A 20,666-nucleotide genomic window follows, 5' to 3' on the forward strand; every position below is an offset into this window, starting at 1 on the left:
CTGCACCACAGAGATGAACAGAGAAATGGGGCCTCATTTGGGAAGCTCGGAAACACTTAATTCTGCCTTATTAATAAGCCTCGCCGCTACATCAGCATGCAATAAACCTATTACTTGTTCCTTTGCAGCCGAGGCATGCTGACGTAGCTACCCAGCTGAACATCTTGCAGACTCTACAGTACTTCTCTCCTGTAGAAGTAAAGCAGGGCTTGCTGGGTGAGCTTTTGCTCCGGTAAATTAGGTCACGTGTCATGTTAAATCACTTCTTCTAAACACAACATTTGCTGGTGCTAGCTTTCCCCATGAAAAGAGACATTTCCCTTACAGTACATGACATATCGTTTTTATTCTATCAATAAGTATAGAAATTAAACAAAAGAAAAAATGGTGTCGCCAAAGAATGCACAGCTCTGTCGCCTTGGGGAGGTGTCAAGGGCATTGAGCTCCTTGGACATGAAAAGTGCCCGATAAATGCCATTTCTCATCATTTCTCTTGGCGTCAGTTCTGCTATTAAATGGGACGGAGGCAACGGGCTCAGAGAGCAGGTTAAGTGCACACCGAACGCAGATGTGTCCAAGTGTCTGTAAAAGCGCGGTGCTCCGCTGGCGCTGTTCCCTAGTGGCTTAAAGTGCCTGCCTAGTAAGCAGGCGATCCTGGGTCTGAATACCAGCGGTGCCTCTCTCCGTGTCTTGTTGTGCCGAATGTCTCATTTCAGACAAACGTACAGCTTGGTTCAGTTTAATGCAAGAATTCATTTCCTTTCTGGAATAACTTGTTTTTGAAGAAATCCATACAGCTTGTGAAAGATGAAATCCATTTCTTGGTTGTCAGTGGAAAAAGATTGCCGGCTGCAAGAAGCGCAAGTGATTGTTTTCTTTGACCATAAACCTGCAAATGTAGGGAGTACAAGCGGCCGTCAGTCTCTGTGGCACAATCGGTTAGCGCGTTCGGCTGTTAACCGAAAGGTTGGTGGTTCAAGCCCACCCAGGGACGTATGTCTCCGTTTTTCCAATGTAAACATCATCACCGCTAAAGAAGATGGCGCAGAAGGCTCCACAGTCGAAACGTTGTGCTTCTTTTCTTTTCTTTTCAGCATGGAGTAAACCTTTGCTTGATCCTTTGCAGCCTACGCATGCTGACACAGCTACCTTTCTCTTAACGCGCCTCAATCATTATTCACCAAAACCATCAGCAGAATGTGTCGCCTTTGTGGTGATGTCACTCCTCTGCTTCACAAATGTCCTTAGTGACGGACCATTTCTTTCTGCCATTTTTCCGGAGCGGTTATTGATTGCTCCATCATTTCCCTCATACTTTCCATCCCTAGATTGAAAAAAAAAAACAGAAACAGGCTGACAGGACGACAATCAAATTGCAAAAACTCATCAAAGCACTCGATAGAGTATTTGAATCCACAAGTAGCTACGAGCAACTTTGTCCTGGCTTGCATGAAAGTCGGAAAATGTCAAAAAGAAAAAGATGGTGGCTTTTTCATATCTGTTCTTTTATTTTTAGTTCGTTGGCTCATCTGTCCATTGTCCTCCTGCCTGGCTCTTGACCTGTGACTGTCTGAACGCACACATTAGACTTTCAGGCGGGGGATTTGTCCTGAGCCTCTGTGAAAGACCCACCCACCCCCATAAATAACTGCTCTAGAAACACATGAATGCAAAACTAAACCACAGCTTAAAGAGGAGCTCCAACTCAGTGCCATACTAATGTAAACGATGTAATACTAAGACATGTTCTTATGGATTTGTCTTACCTTGAGATATGTAATTGGATTTCAGGATTAACTTCCTCATTCAATGTACTGGTGATTCTTTGCCTGGTCAGTACCTGGGTGGGAGACCTCCAGCGAACAATTAAGCTTGCTGCTGGAAGTGGTGTTAAGAGACTCTTAGGATCTTCCAGAGGTGTCTGTCCAATAGCACTAGTTGCCTTAGAGCTGGCTCAAACATTGCTCAAGAGTCTACCTTTCACAGATGCGCAAAGATGAATGATGGGGGTGCACGCTTCAAGGAGCCTTCCAACTGTAGGGACCGATTAGAGACGATCCGTAGCATGTGTTCGTTTCCATATACGCCCCGTGTCTCAACGGTAGGACAGAGAAAAATACTGCCTCGACACGTAACAGCGTTATATTAAACCGCAGGACTTGAGGGCTGTTTTGTTTGAATGTTCAAGGCATTGGTAAGAGCGTAGGTCAAGGGCCATTGGTGCATCTCCTGTAACTGGAGTAAAAATGCTATTCAAAGTGCAGTGACTAAAATCGTCGTCCACATGTCTCCGTTGTTGATTGCTTTCTGTCTAAGAACGTTCTGTTTTCATGTCCGAACGGGGAGACTTTATCATTCCAACTTGAAGCCACCCTTAAGTCCTCTGAGGTGTGTGTGTGTGTGCTTGCACGTATGGCGTAAAAGGTTTCTTAAACGGAGAGCGAACTTGAAAAAAGTTGCCTCCGCTGCCGCCGCCGCCTCGCACTCCCTGTTCGATTGTAGCAAGAAGGCAGCGGCCGCGGCGCTTGCTGTAGTCGTGGCCGAGTGGTTAAGGTGACGGACTTGAAATCCGTTGGGGTCTCCCCGCGCAGGTTCAAATCCTGCCGACTACGGCGTCCTTTGCATTTGGTTGCGTGCGTGCGTGTAAAAGGACCAGCGCCGTTTCGTTTTCGCTGGGACCTTTAACACTCTAAATCGCCTGGACCCGCAGCCTGTGAAATCGATTCTTCAGCACCCACGAAGGACGCTTTGCCGCTGGACACAGATAACGATGCTTTTCTGCAACGAGCTTTCCAGCTGAATTTTCTCGGCAGCTCCGTACTGAACCTGTTCTCCATTGCAACATAGCGGAGGCTCGTCACGTCTATAGCAAGGCTGTGTAGGACCGCATACGCCACAGTGACTTGTACACAGACCACATGAAAGGCAAGCAAAATACACTTTTAAAATTCCAAAGACTCACAAGGTCAGAGAAACAGCGATGACCTGAACAGATCTGTTACAGAAGTCTAGGTTGACCTTTTTAGAGCTGTAATTGCATTTTTGTTTAATAGAAGATCAAATCTACTCGCATGTACCAGCACCTTACAGTTTATTGATGTTAATTCTGTTTAAGTAATAAGATTGCTAACGATGTTGGACTTTAGCCGGTGTTTTTTAGAACAAATTGCTTACACTTCTGTAAGGAATACGCAGTACGTGCCTTTGTCAGTCATTGCTCACCATACCTGTAACTTTCTTATCTAACTCACTTCCTCAAATGGTGAAGGTCCACAAACATAAATGAAAAAAAAACCCTTGTTGTAGATGAGGTGCACAAAAAAGCAGCCCCTGATAGTGTATAACACATTTATACTATTGCAGAGACACATGTAACATATATATACTGTATAGATATGAAACAGAAATAGAAATAGAAACAGGAATCGCTTACTCACCTGGAGAATCTCTGTAGGAATATCTAGCATTTATCAATGGAAATAAAAGCTGCTTTAATACAGTGCATGTTCAAACTCAAACCCTCAGCTGCTGTTCTTGTTTGTTTTGGGACAAATTGCAACTGAGCATCGCATGAGCCGTTACGTACCCTTATCTGTTAGGGAATTTCAAGGGAGGAGTTAGGTCAGAATGGGTAGGCTGCAAAACAACAAGTAAAGATTTATTCCAAGATGAAATGTTGTGGCGGTTTTCTTATCTTTTCAGCATGGACTAAACTTTTACGTGTTCCTTATATGCTATATATGTATATATTAGCACCAATGTCGTTCTTAAAAACTAACATGAAATTGTCAGGGACATTCAGCTATATACAAAGACGAGACAGACAAAGTAATAATTCTGTATTAACTTGGCCTACATACTGACGCAATGATCGAACTAACTGACATGTTCTGATTCAGATCCCCTGCAGTTCATGCCAATTAGAACAATAGCAATGCTGAGTCCTCCCCACCCTACTGAGCACAAATTCATCTGCTCTCCAGTTCTTTTCTGCATGTTTTTTCATTGCAATTGAGCTCGGAGCTGGAGATGATCTCCATACAGTTCTGTGTTCACCAGCCCGCACTTGCGTGCTAATTTACGGGTTGTGGCAAATGCTTTTCTATAGTTCATATACATGACGGCAACCTGTTACCGAGGAACCTGAGAGGTTTAAAAGCCTCACGAGCCAGGCAGGACTCGAACCTACAATCTTCTGATCCGAAGTCAGACGCGTTATCCATTACGCCACTGGCCCATAGAACATGCGCTTGCACTCCACCACAGAGAGCTCTACACTGCTACTAGTAGTACACTTCCCCATCTAAATTTTCACAGCAAGAAACTTGTGTTTCCTACTATTTTTATCAGGTTTAAAATATCATCTCCTTAAAACAGAAAAAGTGTTGATGTGTCGTGCTGAAATTCCGATTGATTTTGAATTCAAAGAAAAAAGGTTTTCTTCCAAAACACCATGAAATTGTCACATCTTGCAGACAATAGGTGTATTCCATGTTGAAAAGAGAAGAAAGAAAACCATGGAGCCTTTTACAGGTGTGAGGCTTCTTCAGGTGTGAGAAGACCTCACAGTCGAAACGCTGTGTTTCTGTTCTTCTCTTTTCAGCATGCAATAAACCTAGTACTTGTTCCTTTGCAGCCGAGGCATGCTGACGTAGCTACCCAGCTGAACATCTTGCAGACTCTACAGTACTTCTCTCCTGTAGAAGTAAAGCAGGGCTTGCTGGGTGAGCTTTTGCTCCGGTAAATTAGGTCACGTGTCATGTTAAATCACTTCTTCTAAACACAACATTTGCTGGTGCTAGCTTTCCCCATGAAAAGAGACATTTCCCTTACAGTACATGACATATCATTTTTATTCTATCAATAAGTATAGAAATTAAACAAAAGAAAAAATGGTGTCGCCAAAGAATGCACAGCTCTGTCGCCTTGTGGAGGTGTCAAGGGCATTGAGCTCCTTGGACATGAAAAGTGCCCGATAAATGCCATTTCTCATCATTTCTCTTGGCGTCAGTTCTGCTATTAAATGGGACGGAGGCAACGGGCTCAGAGAGCAGGTTAAGTGCACACCGAACGCAGATGTGTCCAAGTGTCTGTAAAAGCGCGGTGCTCCGCTGGCGCTGTTCCCTAGTGGCTTAAAGTGCCCGCCTAGTAAGCAGGCGATCCTGGGTCTGAATACCAGCGGTGCCTCTCTCCGTGTCTTGTTGTGCCGAATGTCTCATTTCAGACAAACATGTACAGCTTGGTTCAGTTTAATGCAAGAATTCATTTCCTTTCTGGAATAACTTGTTTTTGAAGAAATCCATACAGCTTGTGAAAGATGAAATCCATTTCTTGGTTGTCAGTGGAAAAAGATTGCCGGCTGCAAGAAGCGCAAGTGATTGTTTTCTTTGACCATAAACCTGCAAATGTAGGGTGCACAAAAGACTGTCAGACTCTGTGGTGCTGAAAAGTTGGTGGTTCAAGCCCCTCCAGTATGCGTGTCTCAGTTTTTCCAATGTAAACATCATCACCATCGCTAAAGAAGATGGTGCAGAAGGCTCCACAGTTGAAACGTTGTGCTTCTTTTCTTCTCTTTTCAGCATGGAGTAAACCTTTGCTTTATCCTTTGCAGCCTAAGCATGCTGACGCAGCTACCTTTCTCTTAACACGCCTCAATCATTATTCACCAAAACGATCAGCAGAATAAGTCGCCTTTGTGGTGATGTCACTCCTCTGCTTCACAAATGTCCTTAGTGACGGACCATTTCTTTCTGCCATTTTTCCGGAGCGGTTATTGATTGCTCCATCATTTCCCTCATACTTTCCATCCCTAGATTGAAAAAAAAAAAACAGAAACAGGCTGACAGGACGACAATCAAATTGCAAAAACTCATCAAAGCACTCGATAGAGTATTTGAATCCACAAGTAGCTACGAGCAACTTTGTCCTGGCTTGCATGAAAGTCGGAAAATGTCAAAAAGAAAAAGATGGTGGCTTTTTCATATCTGTTCTTTTATTTTTAGTTCGTTGGCTCATCTGTCCATTGTCCTCCTGCCTGGCTCTTGACCTGTGACTGTTTGAACGCACACAGTAGACTTTCATGCAGGGGATTTGTCCTGAGCCTCTGTGAAGGACCCACCCACCCCCATAAATAACTGCTCTAGAAACACATGAATGCAAAACTAAACCACAGCTTAAAGAGGAGCTTGTCATGACCGCCAGGCAGTTAAGACCAACTCTTAAGCAATCTAAACAGCACCAGCAGAGGGTGATTATTAACAAACGCCGCCGCACGAGTTAACCCACCTGCACACACTCCACCGTGGGGTACGCAGTGCTATTTTTACCATCTTTACTTGCATCCCGCTGGTATTGAGTCTACTCCTTGAGAGCTCTACCTGGCGTTTTTTCCATTACCTCGTTTATTCTGGATATTGGACTCCCCTTCTGCCTTTTCGACTTTGGACCTCGCCTCTCACCTCGGACTGTTTGCCACCAGTGTTCTCCCTGGATTACGACTTACCTTACGCCTCTTGACCACGAAACAAAGCAAAGCAGAGCAAAACAAAATGAACAAACGAAAAGCCTCACGTCCCGCACTTGCGTGTAACGCCGTTACGTGCCCAAGCGGTATTGTACTTCATCTTAGCACTGCACCCCGGGGCGTACGGTATATGGGAACGAGCACACGCCACAAATCGTCTCGAATCACTCCCTACAGCTGTAAGGCACCTTGAAGCGTGCACCCCCAACATTTTTCTTTGCGCATCTGTGAAAGGTAAACTCTTGAGCAAACTCTGAACCAGCTCTAAGGAAACTAATCCGATTAGACGTTACTTTGACTCATCCTTTAAGGGAACCTTGTTAATTGGAGAAATCAATGATTTCGAATGAATTCTGTATGCGTTAAAAGACAGCTATACACAGAAAACATGCAGGACACTTCTCATGATGTTTCCCGAGCCGAAACACAGTGCGTTTTTCCAAGCCCTCTGACAAAGCCCGCCCACTGAAAACTGCAGCAGATCGTGTAAAGACGTTCAACTTTGTAACTACTGCACGCACAGGAAGCAGAATAAATTCCTCTTTTCAAACTGTCAAAGGTTTGCTTTGCGAACACTGCAGGACATCGCCCAATCTCTTTTGAATGGGGACAAACGATTTCTTATGGGGCACAGTAAGTACAGACGTTTAAAAAGCTCCACTCATGCCGACGATGCAGCATGAAGAAGCGCAACCTAACGTTTGCATTCCTAGCAAATTCCTTTTATTTTTTGATAAATAAAGACAGTCTTGTTTAACAAACAACACACACAACATTTTACATTGTCAATTCAATTCAAATCAATGTATTTCTATATAGCGCCTTTCACAACAAGGTTACGTGCTGTCTCTTTGAGGCAGATGTTTAAATCCTCTGAGTTAAGTGCTGAAGTTATAGTAGTCCTATCAGTATTGTTGCCTCCGATCAACAGATCCTCATTTTTCTCAGAGTTGAGTAACAAAACGTTTTCACACATCCAAGTATTTCCTTCCTTAATGCATTTAACTAAACTGATAATAGAAGAGTTGTCGTTTGGTGTAAACAAAATGTTTATTTGAGTGTCATCAGCATATGAATGAAAGTTCATATTATTTTTTCATATTATCCTACCTAGCAGCAGCATGTAGAGAGAGAGAGCAATATTGGTCCCAGCACTGATCTTCTGGTACCCCAAATTGAACTGGTGACATTGATGAAGCAGTACAATTATTAGATATTTGAACATAATGAAAACGATGAGTAAAATGTGAAGTAAACCACTGAAGGACGGTTCCAGATAAGCCAACCTCAAACTCAAGCCTGTGTAACAAAACAGAGAGGTCAACCGTGTCAAAGGCAGCTCTAAGATCTAGAAGCAAAGCACAAGCACTGTTGCATTCCCTGCATCAGTAGCTAAGAGAATATCATTTACGACTCTTGTTAATGCAGTTTCAGAAACCAGACTAAAATTTCTCAAGTATATTATTTGAATCCAGATATGATTGACGTTAGGCAACAACTATTCTCCCAAGACTTTTAGATTGAAATGGGACCTTTGAGACAGGCCTGTAGTTGTTAAGAACTTGTTGATCCAAATTTGACTTCTTAAGAGCGGTCTAACAACCGCTACCTTAAATTGATCAGGTACAACGCCTGACGCAAGCGATGCATTCATCATACTAATTATAGGTCCTGCCAGTCCTTCGAGGGAATCTTTGACTAGCTGAGTGGGGATGGGATCTAGCGAACAGGTGGTTGACTTTGTCTTACGTCTGTGTTTATGAGTCCACCATAAGAAGAAATCTGAACAGGAGTGGTGATCATGCGAGGTCACCATGGAGGAAACCACTGCTCTCCCCCCAAAAAAAACCACCACTGCCCCTCTCAAGTTTGCTAAAGACCACATGGATGTTCCACAGCAACTCCTGGAACAATGTTCTGTGGACAGTGACAAAAGTTGAACATGTTGGTAAATGTGCACAACGTTATGTTTGGAGATAACAAAACACTGCATACCAACTCCAAAACCTCATCCCACCTGGGAAGCATAGCGGAGGCTGTACGGCTTGCAATCATCGAGGGACCGATGAATTCCAAGATGTATCAGGAAATTCTACAGCAGAATGTCAGGGTGTCTGCCTGTGATCTAAAACTCGAAAGACGCTGGGTCATGCAGCATGACAAAAACAAAGGAGTACATCAACAACAGAGTGGCTGAAACAATAGAAATTCCGTATTTTGGGATGGCCGAGTAAGAGTCCTGACCCCAATCCCATTTAAGTGCTGTGGCGTGATCTGAAGCAGGCCGTTCAGTGCAAGACATCTCCCAACTGTATGTGAGAGAAAAGCAGAGACGCTCACTGAGTAAGGTGGGGTTGCAGCTTTGCAAATCAAAAGGACATTTGTACGCTCAAAAAGGGACAGTAGCACCCCAGATGGGACTCGAACCCACAATCCCTGGCTTAGGAGGCCAGTTCCTTATCCATTAGGCCACTGGGGCACACTGGGTTGGGTCGATCACGCTGATGAAGAGCCAGTTTTTTTTTTCCTTTGCTTTTTCAAAGGGATCCCCAAAATTAGGAAAGTTAGGCAGCAGAAGGTTTACTGTGACCTGAGAAGGACCGGCATCCAATCACGGTGGTACACACACACACGCTCTCACTCATCTGAGCTACACGGCTACCAAGATGATCTCAGGTGCGCCGAGCTGGTACGGAACATATTGAACTGATCGACGGCGAATTGTCTCTCAGACAGGCTTTTCACCTCTGAGCTCCCTGACTGACAGTAATCAGCTAGGTAGTGAAACAGTCAGCTGCTTCTAAGCCTTAAACAGCTGCATCTCGGCGCTTCCACAGAGAGATGATTTGCAAGCCAAACATCGCCCATTGGGAACACCTTACTATCACTAGTTTAAGAGACTCTTAAGGTCTTGCAGAGGTGCCTGTCTAATAGCATGCGCTTTGCAAGCTATAGGTGTTTAGGCTGAGGCAGAATGCCTGTTAACAAAATGTTTTTCTAAAGGGGCCTCGCACTCTTTTCCAAGCAATGGTCACCATCCCCACCGAGTGTCACAATGTAGTCATGTCCTAGGACATCACCTGTTAGTCTCCATTTGTCTGCCACCAACACTTTAGGTTAAGGGGTCACAACCGCACCCCAAAGACCAGAGGAGCCGTTGGCGTTCTGGCGGCGCAGATTGGGCTGAAGGTGGGGCGCTTGAATCTCGCTGTTGGAGGCCGTCTGAAACTGACCCAAGCCTTTCCCTTGAATTAAATGTAAATAAATAAATGAACCCCAGATGCACATGGAATCAATCACGTGTTTCCTTTGAGCCGTTTCAAAGACTGCTCCAGAGTTTACCTTGCACAGATGCGCAAAGATTAATGATGGGGGTGCACGCTTCCAGGCGCCTTACAACTGTAGGGACTGATTAGAGACAATTCGTAGCGTGTGTTCGTTTCCATATACGCCCCGTGTTGCAATGGTAGGATGAAGTCAAATACGGCTTGGACGCGTAACGGCATTCTATCCAACTGCAGGACTTGAGGGTTTTTTGTGCTTTGTTCTGTTTTCGTTGACATCGCATTCGTAAGAGCGTCAAAAAAAGGCAATTCCAGCATCTAACACGAATAAAAGGGCTATTGAAACTGCAGGGCTGCGCAGCTTCTAAAATCCTTGCACACAATTCTCCGTTATTGTTACTTCCTTCTTTCTGTCTAACAAAGTTCCCTTTTCCTGACCGGACGGGGAGACTTTATCATTCCAACTTGAAGCCAGCCTTGTCCTCTGAGGCGCATTTGTCTGCTAGCATGCATTTTGTGAAAGTTTTTTTTGTTGTTGTTAAACGGAAAGCGACTTTGAAAAAGGTTTCCGCCGCTGCCCGGCACTCTATGTTAGACTGCATCAAAAAGGCAGTGGCGGCGGCGGTGGCCGAGTGGTTAGGGCGATGGACTAGAAAGCCATCGGGGTCTCCCTGCGAAGCTTCGAGTCCTGCCGCCTACGGTGTCGTCGTGTGTCTGCGCAACAAAGGAAAAGCACCTGTTTTGCTTTTCCCGCAACTTTTAAAACGCGAATGATCTGGATTTCTACATGATTGGCTCTTAAAATGTGATCTGATCTTCATCTGACACATAATAATAAATAAAGACAGTCTTGTTTAACAAACAACACACACAACATTTTACATTGTCAATTCAGTTCAAATCAATGTATTTCTATATAGCACCTTTCACAACAAGGTTGTCTCAAGGCACTTAACAATGCAAGTTGTTAAGAGCCTTGTGTCTAATATGCCACTTAGGTTACGTGCTGTCTCTTTGAGGCAAATGTTTAAATCCTCTGAGTTAAGTGCTGAAGTTATAGTAGTCCTATCAGTATTGTTGCCTCCGATCAACAGATCCTCAGTTTTCTCAGAGTTGAGTAACAAAAAGTTTTCACACATCCAAGTCTTTCCTTCATTAATGCATTTAACTAAAGTGATAATAGAAAAGTTGTCGTTTGGTGTGAACAAAATGTTTATTTGAGTGTCATCAGCATATGAATGAAAGTTCATATTATTTTTTCGTATTATCCTACCTAGCAGCAGCATGTAGAGAGAGAGAGCAATATTGGCCCCGGCACTGATCCGTCTGGTACCCCAAATTGAACTGGTGACGTTGATGAAGCAGTACAATTATTAGATATTTGAACATAATGAAAACAATGAGTAAAATGTGAAGTAAACCACTGAAGGACGGTTCCAGATAAGCCAACCTCAAACTCAAGCCTGTGTAACAAAACAGAGAGGTCAACCGTGTCAAAGGCAGCTCTAAGATCTAGAAGCACAAGCACTGTTGCATTCCCCACATCAGTAGCTAAGAGAATATCATTTACGACTCTCGTTAATGCAGTTTCAGAAAGCAGACTGAAATTTCTCAAGTATATTATTTGAATCCAGATACGATTGACATTGGGCAACAACTATTCTCTCAAAACTTTTAGATTGAAATGGGACCTTTGAGACAGGCCTGTAGTTGTTAAGAACTTGTGGATCCAAATTTGACTTCTTAAGGAGCGGTCTAACAACCGCTACCTTAAATTGATCAGGTACAACGCCTGACGCAAGCGATGCATTCATCATACTAATTATAGGTCCTGCCAGTCCTTCGAGGGAATCTTTGACTAGCTGAGTGGGGATGGGATCTAGCGAACAGGTGGTTGACTTTGTCTTACGTCTGTGTCCATGAGTCCACCATAAGAAGAAATCTGAACAGGAGCGGTGATCATGCGAGGTCACCACGGAGGAAACCACTGCTCTCCCCCCAAAAAAAACCACCACTGCCCCTCTCAAGTTTGCTAAAGACCACATGGATGTTCCACAGCAACTCCTGGAACAATGTTCTGTGGACAGACATGACAAAAGTTGAACTTGTTGGTAAATGTGCACAGCGTTATGTTTGGAGATAACAAAACACTGCATACCAACTCCAAAACCTCATCCCACCTGGGAAACATGGCGGAGGCTGTACGGCTTGCAATCATCGAGGGACCGATGAATTCCAAGATGTATCAGGAAATTCTACAGCAGAATGTCAGGGTGTCTGCCTGTGATCTAAAACTCGAAAGAGGCTGGGTTATGCAGCATGACAAAAACAAAGGAGTACATCAACAACAGAGTGGCTGAAACAGAAGAAATTCCGTATTTTGGGATGGCCAAGTAAGAGTCCTGACCCCAATCCCATTGAAGTGCTGTGGCGTGATCTGAAGCAGGCCGTTCAGCGCAAGACATCCCAAAAATATACATGAACTGAAACAGTTTTGCATAGAGGAATAGGCCAAAATACCTCCTAACCGCTGCTCAGGTCTGACCAGCCGCTACAGAAAGTGGGGATTGAGGTTTTTGTCATAAAGGAGCTTCCACTAGCTCCTTAATATAAGGGTTCACGTACTTTTTCCATCAATGACCTTGATTGTTTAACCATTTGGTCAATAAAGAAACAGCAATGTCAAATGTTGGGCGTGTGTTGTTTGTTAAATCAGACTCTCTTTATTAATTATTATGACTTAGATAAAGATAAGATCACATGTTAGGAGCCATTCATGCAGAAATCCACATCATTCCGAAGGGCTGTTTACAAAAGTTTTTCTCCCAACTGTATGTGAGAGAAAAGAAGAGACGCTCACTGAGTAAGGTGGGGTTGTAGCTTTGCAAATCAAAAGGACATTTGTACGCTCAAAATGGGACAGGAGCACCCCAGATGGTACTCAAACCCACAATCCCTGGCTTAGGAGGCCAGTGTCTTAGCCATTAGGCCACTGCGCCACACTGGGTGAGGTCGATCATGCTGATGAAGAGCCAGTTTTTTTTCCTTTGCTTTTTCAAAGGGATCCCCAAAATTAGGGAAGTTAGGCAGCAGAAGGTTTACTGTGACCTGAGAAGGACCGGCATCCAATCACGGTGGTACATACACACACGCTCTCACTCATCTGAGCTACACGGCTACCAAGATGATCTCAGTTGCGCCGAGCTGGTACGGAACATATTGAACTCATCGACGGCGAATTGTCTCTCAGACAGGCTTTTCACCTCTGAGCTCCCTGACTGACAGTAATCAGCTAGGTAGTGAAACAGTCAGCTGCTTCTAAGCCTTAAACAGCTGCATCTCGGCGCTTCCACAGAGAGATGATTTGAAAGCCAAACATCGCCCATTGGGAACACCTTACTATCACTAGTTTAAGAGACTCTTAAGGTCTTGCAGAGGTGCCTGTCTAATAGCATGCGCTTCGCAAGCTATAGGTGTTTAGGCTGAGGCAGAATGCCTGTTAACAAAATGTTTTTCTAAAGGGGCCTCGCACTCTTTTCCAAGCAATGGTCACCATCCCCACCGAGTGTCACAATGTAGTCATGTCCTAGGACATCACCTGTTAGTCTCCATTTGTCTGCCACCAACACTTTAGGTTACGGGGTCACAACCGCACCCCAAAGACCAGAGGAGCCGTTGTCGTTCTGGCGGCGCAGATTGGGCTGAAGGTGGGGCGCTTGAATCTCGCTGTTGGAGGCCGTCTGAAACTGACCCAAGCCTTTCCCTTGAATTAAATGTAAATAAGAAATGAACCCCAGATGCATATGGAATCAATCACGTGTTTCCTTTGAGCCGTTTCAGAGACTGCTCCAGAGTTTACCTTGCACAGATGCGCAAAGATTAATGATGGGGGTGCACGCTTCCAGGCGTCTTACAACTGTAGGGACTGATTAGAGACAATTCGTAGCTTGTGCTCATTTCCCTCTGTAACGCTTACGGCCGACAGGCACTGTGTAAGAGCCGGCGTACAAGAGCGGGTGACGTCACCGCCCTTCCCTGTGATAGCAGGACCACAGCTACTGGGCTGTGGAGCGATCTCTCTTTAGCTCACGGGGCTAGGTCGCTGCAGAGAGACGCGGAAGTCCCGGGTTTGAGCCTCCAGTCGGGATGGGGCCGACCAGATGCGGCAAGGGCGCCCGCCTGAGCCCCCGTTGCGTTACATCTCTATTCCCCGTGTTGCAGTGGTAAGATGACGTAAACTCCTGCTTCGACACGTAACGGGATTATAATCAAGTGCAGGAGCTGAGGGCTTTAGTTTTGTTTCGTTTTCCATGGCGTTCGTAAGCGCGCAAATCAAAGGCAATTCCTGCGTCTAACACGAATGTAAATGCTTTTGAAAGTGCAGTGTGGTGCAGCTTGTAAAATCCTTGTCCACATTTTTGGTTTGTTGATGTTTTTTCTGTCTGCCAAAGTTGCATTTTGACATCCGGACTGGGGGACTTTATGATTTGAACGTGAAGCCAGCCTTAAACCCTCTGAGGCGTGTCTGTCTGCCGGCACAAATCTTGTGAAAGGTATTTTTTTTAACGGAGAGCAACTTTAAAAAGGTTTCCGCAGCCACCTCGCAGTCCGTGTTAGATTATAGGAGGAATGCGGCGGTGGTGGGCTCGCTTTTGTCGTGGTCGAGTGGTTAAGGCGATGGGCTCGAAATGCGTTGGGGCTTCCCCGCGCAGGTTCGAAACCTGCCGACTCCGGCGTCTGCCGCACGTCGCCTTGTGCCTGCGCGGCAGAAGTGAAGTGCCGCTTCTCCTTTCCTGGTACTATAACAACGCGAAATCACTTGGACCCGCCGCCATGGGAAGCAATTCTTCAGATAACCACACATTTTGCGTTCGCACCTCTGGTGCTCTACTTATGCCTTTGAAAACCTAATGAATAAAGCTGAAAGAACCGACACGATATGTAGGTGCTGGTAAAGCACGCAGTAAAGAACTGTTAACAGCAAGGGTTTCAGTGGGTTAACTGAGGAGAAGGCGTGATCGCTAATTGTTGACTTTTTATTTGGTGTTAGAAACACTCTTACTGTGCATGACGTGCAACAAATGTAGCCACAGAAATTGCATCACGCTTTCATGTATGCTATTGCAGACACCAACGTTGCCTAGATAGAAAACCGAAAAAGCCGTGGGTTTGCTTGCTGGTCTGAAGGATCTCTCTTCGAATCTCTATCATTTGTCAATGGAAGTAAAAGGCGCTGCAATCTCATACGTTCAGAATCAAACCCGCAGCTGTTGTTCGACTTTTTTTTCTTGACTAATTACAACTGAGTGTCGCATGAGCAGTTACATAAACTTGTCTGGTATATTTGAACACAAATGCCGTTCTTCAATTAAAACTAACAGTACATTGTCAGGGACATTCAGTTCTATACAAACAAGAGACAGACAAGAGAATATTTCTACCGTTCATGTGGACTACGTGTTGACTTACTGATCGGAATAATTGAAAAGTTCGGGCTCATAGCCGATGCAGTGCGTGCTAATTAGAACAGCAACGCTAAGCTCTCAGCACCGTACTGAGCCCAGGTGTTTTTCTAAAGCTGTCAGGTGCAGTTCATTTACATGAAGGAAATATCTTACTGGGTACGATTACAATGCAGTAAGTAGCACAGACTACTTAGGGAGTAGCCCGATGTGTTTAAAAACGACCCGAGCCAGGTAGGAGTCGAACCTGCAATCTCCTGATCCGTAGTCAGACGCGTTATCCATTGCGCCACTGGCCCTGGTGTGACACTGCAGGACTGTAACCCAGTGAGATGAGCACTGCACCTAGTAAAATATTACCCCCGGTCCATTCTTTTCCAAAAGTGAGAAACACCTGTTTTCTACATTTTGTCTGTTTTAAAACCATATCTCTTTAAACCAAACCAAGAGTTTGTCTTTTGCACTGATATTCTGATTCATTTCGATTTCAAAGAAAAAAAAAACATTATCTTCCAAAGCATCATAAAATTGTCCATTCTTCCAGACTCTACTTCTCTCTTGTAGTAGTACAGCAGACCTTTCCAGGTGAGCAGATCACAGAGTCCGAAATATGCTTCCTCCATCAAGCAAAGTACCTGAACATGACTCTGTCTTCATAAAAGCGCCCCTGTAATAAAGAAATTAAATCCGAAATCAAGAGGGCAGTTGCCTACTGAAGTTCAAGAAGTCATCAATTTTAACCCAGCAACACATTAAAGGCTGCATCTATACAAGTACGATTCTAGAAATGCTCACCAGATTACGTTTTAAGAAGGAACTGTACCTCAGGTTCCGCCGAGATCTTAACTCGGATGGCAGGATTCAGAGTCCGGAGTGTGGACTGATGGCGCACGGAGGGTCCATATACTGTGGATCCCTCAGTGATCTTCCGCGTGTTCAAACCGCCAGCGTGTGACTCCCCTGTCCCTGTGACCTCATTGCTCTGCTCTCGCCTCTGTGCAGCTGAGCCCGACTCATGGTAAAGTGGAAAAAAATATGCCCTCATCGTGGGATTTACTCTGGATCGAGGATAGATGTCACTTTTTTATCGTTGAACAGGATGTATGTGATGTTGCGACTAGGTTCAATATTGTATCCTTTTAAAAGATTAAGGACTGGGGTGAGCGTGATTTACCACCCTTTCAGCTAAGAACCCGACATGAGCACCGTTTAAGCTGCATAGACTCGGTCGTTTAACTCTTCTCCATTAGCAGGGTTAAGGTTAAAGAAAAAAAACATTGCTGACTTCTTTTTTTTTGCCAGCCGCTAGCGCTGATTAGCAATGTTTGTATTTCATGTTTTGCAAGTTCCATCCATTTTAAGAAAAAAAAGTCGCGTTAAAGACAGGAAATGAATACTTGCATTTAATTAAGTCTAGCCGTAGGCGGTTGTCTGTAAGGACCAGTTCTGTTCGAGAAGACAGAACAAAGAAGGCACCACTGGGATTCGGACTCAGGATCTCCTGTTTAAGAGACAAGCGCTTTAACCAACTAAGCAACGGCGCCCCGGTAGTGTTGTCCTTTTGCAGCCACTTGGACACACCACTCAGACACATCTGCATTCGGTGTGTGCTCCGCCTGCTCGCTGAGCAAGTTGCCACCTTTACATACAATAGCAACATCGACACCAAGAGAAAGGATGACAAATGGCTTTTATCTGGAACTTTTCATGTCCAAGGAGCTCAATGTGCTTTCTGTGTACAACAGGGCCACTGAACTCCACAATGGCCACTGAACCACAGCAGTGGCTTGCTGGCTTGACATCTCCCAAGGAAAATGTTGAAATCGCATGTGGAACAGGAAAAGGACCCTTGAGTACGAGGGAAAAAAAAGAAAAAGATCATCTGGAGCGCGCCAACCCATGTCTGGACAGCCCAGTTTCATCGACGGGGTGGCCGAGTGGTTAAGGCGATGGACTGCTAATCCATTGTGCTCTGCACGCATGGGTTCAAATCCCATCCTTGTCGCTCTCTACGTTTGACGTTGGCTCTCCCTTTGTTTGCTCCAGTACTAGAGCCTTACATTTTCTAGCGGTGGCTGAACATGGTATAGTAGGCTAACGTTGGTATCGAGCAGTGGTAGTAACAGTATTTACGTGCCGCTGCTGCCAAGTGGCTCTGGGTTGAGACCGCGTTTTCACTTACTTGCAGCACAAACGGAGAAAGCGATTTTTGACAGTCTCTCGAGAGACTGCGCTAGGTGTTTAGGGATAGACTTTGTCAGTTCCCCCTGGGATGATGGCCTCTCAAATAGTTTGTGATTCCTCTAGACGTTTATACAGTAGAAGCCTGCTTCGTGGCTTAAATCCAAGCTAAGGAAACGAGTTAGAGGTCTGATGCAGAACTGCGAATTCAATGAAGGGGAACACTACAGTACATTGCACTGTATGTGTGAGGAAAGCTGCCCCCTTCTGTTCCTTGTCGACCGAACAGAGGACTGTAAAGGATACCGCCAAGAAACTTTAGGATGCTGGTTGGAATCCAGCTCCAAAGAAGCCCCTTTGGGTGTTATGTAATCAAAAAGTAAGAACAGAGAATCTCCCTTTGATCAAAAGCGCAACAGAACTGTTTTCCGTGGAGCAGGTTTCAGACCCGTAGACCTGTTTTATTTGTAGGGCAGGGCGCATTCCCAAACGCGAATCTCCTGTTTTAGAAATGCTTTGGGCGGCGTGAAGTGAAAATAAGAAGTGGGCTCCAGATGCACATGGAAGCAATCAAGTGTTTCATCCGAGCTGTTTCAAAGACTGCTCAACAGCTTTCCTTTTACAGAGGCCCAACGATTAATGATGGGGGTGCACCCTTCAATGTGCCTTACGACTCTAGGGAGTGATTGAGACGATTCGTAGCGTGTGTTCATTTCCCTCTATTCCCCATGTTGCAGTGGTAAGATGACGTAAATTCCTGCTTCGACACGTAACGGCGTTATAATCAAGTACAGGAGCTGAGGGCTTTTGTTTTGTTTCGTCTTCTATGGCGTTCGTAAGCGCGCAAAACAAAGACAATTCCTGCGTCTAACACGAATGTAAATGCTTTTGAAAGTGCAGTGTGGTGCAGCTTGTAAAATCCTTGTCCACATTTGTGGTTTGTTGATGTTTTTTCTGTCTGCCAAAGTTGCATTTTGACATCCGGACGGGGAGACTTTATCATTTGAACGTGAAGCCAGCCTTAAACCCTCTGAGGCGTGTCTGTCTGCCGGCATGTATCTTGTGAAAGGTTTTTTTAACAGAGAGCGACTTTAAAAAGGTTTCCGCAGCCACCTCGCACTCCGTGTTAGATTATAGGAGGAATGCGGCGGCGGCGAGCTCGCTGTAGTCGTGGCCGAGTAGTTAAGGCGATGGATTTGAAATCCATTGGGGACTCCCCGCTCAGGTTCGAATCCTGCCGACTACGGCGTCTGCCGCACGTCACCTTGTGCCTGTGCGGCAAAGGCGAAGTGCCGCTTCTCCTTTCCTGGTACTATAAAAATGCTACATCGCTTGGTCCTGCTTCCATGGAAAGCAGTTCTTCAGGTAATTCTACTCTCTTACCAAAGCTGTTAGGTTCCTTTCCGTGGTGAGATGGGTTGTCATGCAACGCTGCCACATAGTGCCGACAGACAAGTGTGTTGCGGGAGAAGAGAAAAGTGTTTGAAGATTTAAGAGTGTCTTAGGTGGAGCCAAAATCAAGTGTCACAAATGCAAGTGGGAAGATTTCCAATGTTTAATATGGTCAAAATAAGCGGAAGTTACCAGCTGGTCCGGCACAGTCTGCCATGCTTTTGTCATATACTGTAAAGTGGTGTGGAACTGGGTGTCGAACTGGAGCCTCACCATTTGCATATGTGAGGCTCCAGTTATACATCGAGTGTCACATTAAATGACAAAAATGAAGAGAGTTAAAGCACCTGGAGAGGTTTTCTTACAACTTTTGAGCTGACACAGTTTTGGAAAATGTTTCCTTCACGGTGCACTGAACAACATAGGCAGCCAAGAGTCTCCAAAACAAAACAGAATGGACAGATAGGAGAAAATTCCCACTCGTCCTGAAGTTCCCAAAATCCAGCACTGAGCGTAAACAAAGTGTCTAAGTAGCGTGGGAATGCTAACCCTAACCCTAGCTGGAGTTTGAGCAATCCGGCACTGAGCGTAAGAAGATGAGTCAAAGTAACGTCTAATCAGATTAGTTTCCTTAGAGCTGGTTCAGAGTTTGCTCAAGAGTTTACCTTTCACAGATGTGCAAAGAAGAATGTTGGGGGTGCACGCTTCAAGGCGCCTTACAGCTGTAGGGAGTGATTCGAGACGATTCGTGGCGTGTGCTCGTTCCCATATACCGTACGACCCGGGAGTGCTAGGATGACGTACAATACCGCTTGGGCACGTAACGGTGTTATATGCAAGTGCAGGACGTGAGGGTTTTCGTTTGTTCGTTTTGTTTTGCTCTGCTTTGCTTTGTTTTGCTTTCCATCGCGTTGGTAAGAGCGTAAATAAAAAGGCGATTCCTGTGTCTACCACTAATGTAAGAGCTATTTCAAGTGCGACGTGGTGCGGCTTTTCAAATGCTTGTGGGCATTTCTCTGTTGTTGATTCTTTTTTTGTGTGTAACAAAGTGGCATTTTCATGTCCGGACGGGGAGACTTTATCATTCCGACATGAAGCCACCCTTAAGTCCTCTGAGGCGTGTCTGTCTGCAAGGCTTGTATTTTGGAAATGTTTTTTTGAAACGGAGAACGACTTTGAAATAGGCTTCCGCCGGCGCCTCGCGATCCAGGTAAGATTGTAGCAAGAACGCAGCGGCAGTGGGGCTTGCTGTAGTCGTGGCTGAGTGGTTAAGGCGATGGACTAGAAATCCATTGGGGTCTCCCTGCACAGGTTCCAATCCTGCCGACTACGTTGTCCGCTTTCAGTCGGTGTGTTTCGGCACAAGCAAAGAAGCGCGCCTCTTTGCTGTTCCTGGTGGTTTTAAAACGCCCAATCGCTTGTACCCGCTGCCTTAGAAATAAGTTCTTCAGCGTCCGCAAATGGCATTTTGCAGCTGGAAGCAGATGTCGACGCGTTTTGCACAGAGCACCAAAAAAGCGTCTTTTTTGAAGGCCCAGGCACTGAGCATTGGTGGTTCAGTGGTAGAATTCTCGCCTGCCACGCGGGAGGCTCGGGTTCGATTCCCGGCCAATGCAGTGGCTTTTGCAGCGAGCGGCTCCATCACTTACATCCCCTTGCAACTCGCAACTGAAAACCCACTGAAGCTAAGCAGGTGTGAGCCAGGTCAGTACCTGGATGAGGATGAGCTACAGGGAAAAACAAAGCTTCCAGCTGGAAGCGGTGTTAATGGTGCCGGCGGGGGGGCGCTCACCCTGAGGTCTGTGCGGGTCCCAATGCCCCAGT

The 20,666-nt window shown here is 45.3% G+C and overlaps 8 non-coding genes across 8 annotated transcripts; 5 read left to right on the forward strand and 3 right to left on the reverse strand.

Moving 5' to 3' along the window:
- Window positions 1–920: 920 nt before the first annotated feature.
- trnan-guu (transfer RNA asparagine (anticodon GUU)) lies at window positions 921–994 on the forward strand. The gene has a single exon. It is a non-coding gene; the product is annotated as a tRNA-Asn (tRNA).
- Window positions 995–2,530: 1,536 nt separating this feature from the next.
- On the forward strand, window positions 2,531–2,612 carry trnas-uga (transfer RNA serine (anticodon UGA)). The gene has a single exon. It is a non-coding gene; the product is annotated as a tRNA-Ser (tRNA).
- A 1,552-nt stretch (window positions 2,613–4,164) lies between these two features.
- On the reverse strand, window positions 4,165–4,237 carry trnar-ucg (transfer RNA arginine (anticodon UCG)). The gene has a single exon. It is a non-coding gene; the product is annotated as a tRNA-Arg (tRNA).
- A 4,692-nt stretch (window positions 4,238–8,929) lies between these two features.
- Window positions 8,930–9,002, reverse strand: trnar-ccu (transfer RNA arginine (anticodon CCU)). Its single transcript has one exon. It is a non-coding gene; the product is annotated as a tRNA-Arg (tRNA).
- A 6,493-nt stretch (window positions 9,003–15,495) lies between these two features.
- Window positions 15,496–15,568, reverse strand: trnar-acg (transfer RNA arginine (anticodon ACG)). The gene has a single exon. It is a non-coding gene; the product is annotated as a tRNA-Arg (tRNA).
- A 1,624-nt stretch (window positions 15,569–17,192) lies between these two features.
- On the forward strand, window positions 17,193–17,274 carry trnas-gcu (transfer RNA serine (anticodon GCU)). The gene has a single exon. It is a non-coding gene; the product is annotated as a tRNA-Ser (tRNA).
- Window positions 17,275–18,614: 1,340 nt separating this feature from the next.
- trnas-uga (transfer RNA serine (anticodon UGA)) lies at window positions 18,615–18,696 on the forward strand. The gene has a single exon. It is a non-coding gene; the product is annotated as a tRNA-Ser (tRNA).
- A 1,691-nt stretch (window positions 18,697–20,387) lies between these two features.
- On the forward strand, window positions 20,388–20,458 carry trnag-gcc (transfer RNA glycine (anticodon GCC)). The gene has a single exon. It is a non-coding gene; the product is annotated as a tRNA-Gly (tRNA).
- The last annotated feature ends 208 nt before the right edge of the window (window positions 20,459–20,666 follow it).

Source organism: Lepisosteus oculatus, unplaced genomic scaffold (genome assembly GCF_040954835.1).
Source record: "Lepisosteus oculatus isolate fLepOcu1 unplaced genomic scaffold, fLepOcu1.hap2 HAP2_SCAFFOLD_82, whole genome shotgun sequence".
Taxonomy (NCBI): domain Eukaryota; kingdom Metazoa; phylum Chordata; class Actinopteri; order Semionotiformes; family Lepisosteidae; genus Lepisosteus; species Lepisosteus oculatus.